This window comes from Aquila chrysaetos, chromosome 5 (assembly GCF_900496995.4).
Source record: "Aquila chrysaetos chrysaetos chromosome 5, bAquChr1.4, whole genome shotgun sequence".
NCBI classification, from domain to species: domain Eukaryota; kingdom Metazoa; phylum Chordata; class Aves; order Accipitriformes; family Accipitridae; genus Aquila; species Aquila chrysaetos.
The window spans coordinates 55171694-55179697 of record NC_044008.1 but is presented as its reverse complement, the minus strand read 5'-3'; positions in this window follow the sequence as shown (position 1 = coordinate 55179697).

The following is an 8004-nucleotide window of genomic DNA, read 5'->3' as shown; positions in this document are numbered from 1 at the left end:
AACAGCCAACCTGGATATCAACTTCATCTGATGCTTGTTGATGGTCTCCCCAGCCTAATGGCTTCCTTTTCATTTTCAATCTCTTCTTGCAGTAACATGGAGCAAATGTTGCTTTACATTATTAGCATTACAGTGGTCCTTGGAATTTCCAGCAAACCTGGGAACACGCAAGACACTTCCTCCTCAGGAGAGTTTGTGGTCTACATAGAGGAGAAAAAAAAAAAAAAAAGGAGAGGAAAAGAGAGACAGAAAATAATGAAAGTATTGAACAAATGGAAAACTTATCCTCCAACTTTTCCAGTCTAATCTTATGTCCCCATAGGCCTCACTATCCCTTCCAGGGAAAGGTCATTGTCCGGTTTTCTAAAAAAGTCAAAGATGCTCTCTGAGGACTTGCTTTCTCTCAGTAAGTAGGCAAATGGTTGCCGAATTGGAACATTTCGGAAAGTATTGCTACTGCAGCCCAGTAAATCTACTCTATCAAAAAGGCAAAAAATTTCCAGCTCTAGTTTCCTGCTTATCCCTATAGGGCTGTGCAGAATTGTTCGCATGTCAGCCAAGCTGTATACAGTTTCCACCAACTGTTCTAAAGAAATAGTAGTTTCTTTGAAAAGCCACTTAAAAAGTCAATATAACATCAAGATGCTGTTTCTTTTTCTAACTTGGACATTCCACTCATGCCAACCAGCTCACCCCTGCATCAACCAGAAAATCTCTTGCAATCATTCAGTCTGTAGGGAGACATGATGAAACATTTGAATTTGAAAAACATCTCTCTTCCAGTTGCTGGGCTTCGCTTATAATTTGCATGTCTGTTTGGATGACCCCGTGAATACATTAGTCCTTCTGGCAACCACATAGTGTCACAGCATCTCACTGCATCATCACTGGCCCTCAGCAGCACAGTTCTAGCCTAAAGTGGTAAAATAGCAATTTGACCAGCAATAAAAATTTCATTTAGTTGTAATGCTTGCAGCAAAGTGTAGGTCAATCTATCTCAAATAATCATCAACCAGCAAATTCTAACCAGGACATCAGGATAAGGAAAGACAGAACAAAAAATTAATCAAAACGTGAGTAGCGGGGTTCTTGTAGATTGTTGTCAAAAATCAATACAGATACCCACTGGAGAACAAAGTCAGTCTTGTAAAAGGGTGAGGGTACTGTGAGATCAGGTCTCAGCCAAGCAGAAGCTTTAGAAGTTACCGTACCGCGTGGCCCACACAAAAGCATCCGTTGACAACATTAATACAGCTCTCACTTCCTGTAAACTGCGCAACCATCAAAGCCTAGATGGTCTTTGAATTACCCTGCTGAATGAACCTGACATGATTTGGAAATCTGATACACAAGCACAGTCGCAGTTTTATCACCTATCAAATTATAAACATCTCTCTAAAGTCCTGTCGAGTGTATGTGCTTCCAGTCAGGCTGGGAGTGCTCTAAAGGCAATATGGATTTAGCTGAGTACATTTTGCACCTAGCATAGGGACACCTCTGTGTTTCTAATAACTCCGGCTGCCTACAAAAAGTCATTTCTGTGTTTAGTTTAGTACTGACTGGTGAAATGCCTAACCAAGACAGTATGTTTTTTATTAATATTATTGTTTTAAGCAAGAGACAAAACAAGAGGGTACAAAAGTTAAAGCTGTTGTGACTGAATGGTGTTTATTTTAATTCCAAAGAAAAAAAAGATTTACTTCCAAGGCTTGAGTATTTGCAATGTCCTTATTAGTTAGAATGCATAAAAACACAAGTGAGAGGAAACAGCATCTGTAACAGACAAATGGGGCTACCCAGATGTTGCAGGATTTTCACAGAATTGCTATCTGAATGTGATTATTAAAGCCACTAAGGTATGAAGCAGAGCAGTGCTCATTTTTATTACAAGAGAGACTATGTGTAAGCATGCCTGTGTATTATGCTATTGCACGTTGCATCCATTATTCACCAGTATTTTTGACCTATGACTTTGCTTATGGGCATGAATGTTTACTTCAAAACAATTTGTGAAGAAGCTGCTATATAAATTACTCAAATTACTGAGAATCACAGGAAACATCAAACATTTGTTTCTGCATTTTGTTTAGAATATTTTCAGAAAAACTCCAATTTTGGCTTGGTATTCTCATCTGAAATCATTCAGTCTCATAATATTTCACATGAACATTTACACAGAGCTGCTTTGAGAAAAAGAGGCCTGAAAATGAGCAATAGAAACTTCATTTTGGCTTTAATTAAACATATTACTGCAGATCCAGGGATATTAAAAATAGTCCACTGCAGATGGACTCATGGTTATATATTGAATCACAGGTTCCCTCAAAATGAAATATTTCATTGGCAAACTGCTCATAACTACTTATTGCTGCACCACAGGGCAAGCCAGTCAGTAAGACAAAAATCTATTAAAAACACTTTCTAAAGTTTTCACTCTGGGAGTAAAGTACAGTACTAATTTTCTTATATTAGTTTTGCATAAATACAAAGACTGGAAAGTTCTCCCTAGAAATGTCTTAAGGTGGGGGTGAGACTCTTTGCAGAACCCCTTAGGAGTGCAATGCCATGTTCACACTGTTGTCAAGGAGGGGAGGAGAGGAAAAAATGGTTTTGAACAACCTTTTGCACCCTCCTGAATGTAGATTGTGCAGGACTTGTACAGTTAGAAAGTAGAACAAGACTCTATGGTAGAGTAGTAAAGATCATCTCAGTGGGATCTATCTGCTAACCATCTGTTATGGGAGGAAAATGTTCATTCTCATGGATTCTTGGATGGTTATTTATGGGGTTTATCTCCCAGCTGAGAAATCCCATAGTATAACAAAGCATTGCTTGATCAAATAACTGGTAGATCTTGCTCTTAGAACCCCTCTCCAATTTTAGTTTTCATTACCAATGTGGAAGATGGAAGACAGCAATCACGGGCCTTGTTCACAGATTTTGCTAATTAAGTTACCTGCCTCCACAAAGAAGTCTTTGCACAGTGAACATTTGTGCAAAGGCACAGATGAGCAATGGAAACCGCTGCCACACCTCTGCTCCTGGAGAATGGCATATTTCACTTTAAATTGGCTCTTACAAACTTGGGTAACTGGCCCAAAGTGAAACAAATAGCTGTTATTCCAAACTTCAGTAGAGGAGCAGTGGATGAGAGTGAAGTGGCTAAGACTGGGATAAGAGAATGGATTGAACATGCCAAGCTATATGAGGCTTTAAAGGAAAAGAATTTTGCTGTGATTGAGAGGTTTGCTCCTCAGGGAGGGTCCAAAGACAGGGCCAGAGCAAGAAGTCTGGAAGGTTATTTTTAGCAGCGGTAATTTCAGCAGGTTGAAATAGCCAAACCAAGTCCTTCAGCCAGGGAGAACAGTTGGATGGAGCAACCAGAGAAGTAACTGTGGATATGTAAAACAAAGGGGTTACATTCTCTCTCCTCCTGTGACTGGCCTGCTGATGTGATTTTGCATGTTCACTGTCATGCCCAAGTGCATGTGAAGTGCAGTCAGAGGCAAAGAGGAGGAGGGAGAGGTGGTGGGAAGTCAAGCAAAAGTCCTATGGAAATAAAGCGTGGAGTAAAAATAGCATGAAAGCCCCATTCTGCTAGCATAGAGACAGATGTGGCAATGCAACGTATCTAGAAATAGTATGGGTCTCAGATGGTGTTTACATGTCCACCTCTGTTTATATTGATGCTATATTACCATTATTACTGGATACTAATGCCTCCACTGCACATCTCTGAGCTATAGTGCTAAGCTGAGTAATTACATTAATTTAGGACACCTTTGGCTGCTTCACCACCTCCTCCCTTCTGAATATCCTTAGCCTTCCAAACAGCCCTTTATGTTGGAAAATCTTAAAGTGTTTAAGAGGGAGGAAATCAGTAGGGTTCTATAAAACCTGAATAAGGTATTACAGAAAATATCCTGAAACTATGTTGGCTCCATTCTTCCTTTCCAGCAGTGCAAATCAGGAGTGACACCAGTGTAGTTACACCGCTGCTCTGCTGGAGGACACCACCACAGCTCAGATCAAAGATCCACTGAGTGAAATTGTCTCCAGCTCTAATCAGGCTTAATATCTCTTGTAAAGCTATTATCCCTAGTTAGGGTCACTATAGATCCTTAGCACTAGTATCTCACTCATTTATCAATCTATGTCTTAAAGGCAGTTCAGTTTTTGTCACCACTATTGGTGTTCAGAGGTTACTCCAGAACATCTCTGTCGATGAAGTCCCTTATTTTTTTCAGCCTAAATGAGCCATTGGTTTGTTTGTTCCCCGCAATGAGATGAGATGAAAAAGTGAGCTAACCTCTCTCACAAAAAAAATCCCACCCCAAGCAGAGCAGCCCGTAGACTTGCGACATCTCAGGACAGATCCTGATCCCCCCCATCCCCAACAAAGTTGTTCTGCCAGGTGGTAGGGACCTGAGGAAGGAGCAGGAGATGAAGCTTTGCTGAGGGTGGTTCCCCTGGTGATGAGGATTATAATAATCCTCTTGTGCTTCATCACAGCCTCTCACACAAGTCCTTTGTGTCAGATGGATACTTAGATTCACAACTCTGATTAACAAACTAAACCAACATTTTCTGTCAAAGAATTGCAGGGTTTCAGAACCATAAGCCAACATGCTGGAACCATTTAAAAAAAAAAAAAAAAAAAAAACAAAACCAAAAAAACCCAGAATAACAACAGAGAGCAATGCTGTGCTTTTACTTTGATGGGGTTTAGGCGGTAGGATCCACAAGTAACGATGACACTTCACCAGGACGGATAGATAATGTTTGTTATTTTCAAGAGTCTATCCTCCCTGGCCCCTCACTAGATCTTTTGTGTGGTTGCTGGTACTCACAGCTTCTTCATGGGACAGGACCATGAAATAAAGGTTTCGCTATTGCTGTCACATCTGCACCACAGAGACTTCGTGGATACTCACAACAAGAAGGCAGCTTCTTTCTAGTGGGGTGTCCTCACCTCCTGTGGCTTCCTTTCTACATCCGTCACGTGAATGAGATGTGAAAGTTGTCCCCCATCTTATCCAGACACAGGCATACCTGCAACGAATAAGAGTCATGGCTATTTCTTACCTTCAGAAGTAACTGATTGCTGTTGATTGTTCAGAGCAATTCTGTGAATAAGCAACATTGAATTAATACATTTACACACACAGACCCAAAAGGGGTTTGGGGGTGCATGGGGGAACATTCAATTGATCTTTCTTTGACTGAATGCAAAATTACCTACAGACTCTTAGATCTGCTTTAAGCATTCTAGCCACCCTCCATACAGGCACATCCTAAATGTTGTTTTCCTCTGGATCAATATAAATTCCCAAGAATCCATAATTCTGCCTATCCAATTCCCTCACAGACCAGCTTAATATTTTACACTTCAAAAACCAAATAAGAAACATCCTCAGATATTATTATCACTGTATTTTCCTCATACAACATCTCTCCTTCATACCTTTTTGAAAAAGTCCTTTTATCTGCTTTTAACAGACATGAATGCAAACACAGAGAGAGTATGATTCAGCTCTCTATACTCATGCTGCTCTGACTCATGCCAGTTTTAAAGCAGTTTACTTCCACTGGTCGCTATCTGCTTCGAGGTTACGTGGCTGAAATCCTGCGATCAGAACCAGCCCTAGGAGTAGCTTACTCAGCAAAGCAAGCAAACAAAAAATCCTTGCATGTTCAAATATGCAGCGCTGAATGATTTTTTTTCTTTTCTCTTGTTTTATATCAGCGTATGGACATCTATATATCTCCACTGATTTAATTTACAAGTGTATATAGCAGCAGTAGCAGAGCGCTAAGATAAGCCCACTATTTTAATAAAAAGCAAATCTAACAGTGAATGCAATTAGGTATCTAGTGTTATGTCGCACAGCAGGAAAGAAGATTGAATAGTAAGGATTTTGCATCTGAAATATATTGGCAATTTAAAAGTCTTTGGGATTTGATGGCTTGGCATGTTTGTGTATAATTCACCTCAGTTTGGTAGTTCCAGTACAGTCTGAAATTAAAGTCATCCTATAAGAAACTAAGATTTTGTGATTTCCATCAGTTTAAAGGGGAGCTAAGGGCTCTTCAAGCTAGCAGTGACAACTTGGCAGCTCAGAGACAACCAGATGCTTGGTTTAACATCAGTGCAGAGAGGTCTGCCTCAGCTGATGCTGCAGAGTCACCCGCAAAGCATCGTGCCATCTGGGGGTTTTCTCCTGTTTGAAAGCTCTTTGGGGATATTCAAAAGACAGGTGCTGGTGCCAGCTTACCCCTCAGTGGCAAAATAGCCACACAGCAGAAGCAGACACACCAGACCTGTCAGCCTAACACCACCACACAGTGAGAGACGCTACAGACAACGGCAGAGAGACCGAGTTATCCTTTGGGTACCACATGGAAATACAGGTGGAACTTGAAAACAGGTTGTTTCAATAGTGGCAGGACAGAATGGCTCTGAGTGCTAAATATAATAAATCTTTTAAAAACATAAGCTTTGAGTATCTGAAAACTTTTAATCTTAAATAGTAACTTTCAAAGCTGATCAGACAGAACCAAGGAGTTGTTTGTTGCCTGAAACACCCGGCAGAAATCACTGCACCCCCACTTTGTCAGTGGTTACTCAAGATGTTTCTCCCCATTTCTGACTCTGTTTAGCCATTAAGCAAGTGAAATGCCTTCCAGTGATGCCATCCTACAGTTAAACAATGATGCTTACCTGCAGTGCCATGTGAATAAAACCTGGTTTCACAAGTTCTAATAAATCAGTTTTATACAGATGAATCCTGTCCCCGATAGCTTTGATATGCAGAATTTGTACATAGCAGAGGGGAAGTCTGGCAGTGAATTTCTATTGCTCAAGGTCTGATCTCAATGCACAAAGCAAAGTCTTGAGATTAGAAAAATGCATTTGCTTCTGGGAAATATTCTACATGCATGAACATGTTAGGAAGACAGCTTCTCCTAGTGCTGGATTGTGATGTCTCTCTGTGGCCCTTTGTTCAGAAGCAGAAAAAGGAGGGAGAGACTGGAGATGATCTCAGTAATCAGCTTAGGACTTACTGATATAGCTCCAAAGCAAAGGTGACTAAGCTCTGCCTGTTTGCCCAAACTCTGAGAAACTCTGCCCAACAAACTGAGCAGACAAAGGCAAGAACTCACTAAAATACCAGGCATGGAGAAATCTGAGATAACAGGTGACTTGCTTGTTGATGTTTATTCTGATGCAGCAGAGAATTGCATGGCAGGGGAGGGGGGGAATAATCTGTGTTTTACAGGGTTTGCAGTTGTTGCTACATGTGCAAAGTTTACAAAGTGGCCACATGACCTTAGTCTGGCTTTTATAGAAAACTGAAACCTCATCTGACTTACTGGCAAAGCTAGCTGGCTCTGGAGAGCAGAAAGCAGAGCTTCCTCCAGCTCTCAAGACTACACATCAGCCAGGTCTCCTCTTTGTCCTTTGTGACGGGCATCTCTACACCACTTTCCCCTCCTTCTGTCCCGTGCCCCTTAGGCTGGCTGCAGTATGCCGTGAGAGCAGCCGCGCTCTCCCCTCTCCACCCCAAGGTCCTCACATCCCCACCCAAGCTCCCGGGCCCCAGCCAGCTCAAACCTCTCGCCATCCCACCGCTTTCATAACTTGCTCCCGCACCTACATAGGCAAGACACCCACAGAAAGCATTCTCTAAATAACCCCTCAGAAATCACTTCATCATCTAATAATATCTCTTACAACCCACTTAACCGAAGGACAGCAGATGACAGAGCATTACTGTCTGCTTGTTTTAATGTAGAAGTGAAACTGGAGCAGAAGACAGTTCAAATGAAGATTTCCAAATACAGATTCATGCCAGTGTTCTACCAGATGATTCCTAAAGGTTGATTTAATCAGGGCTGACAACCTTTTAAGAATCCAGTCAACCTTTCTTAAGTGATACAAAATAAATGGGGGCAAAACTTTCACATTAATCTGAAACTGAATCTATAAGCTTTATGAAAGCT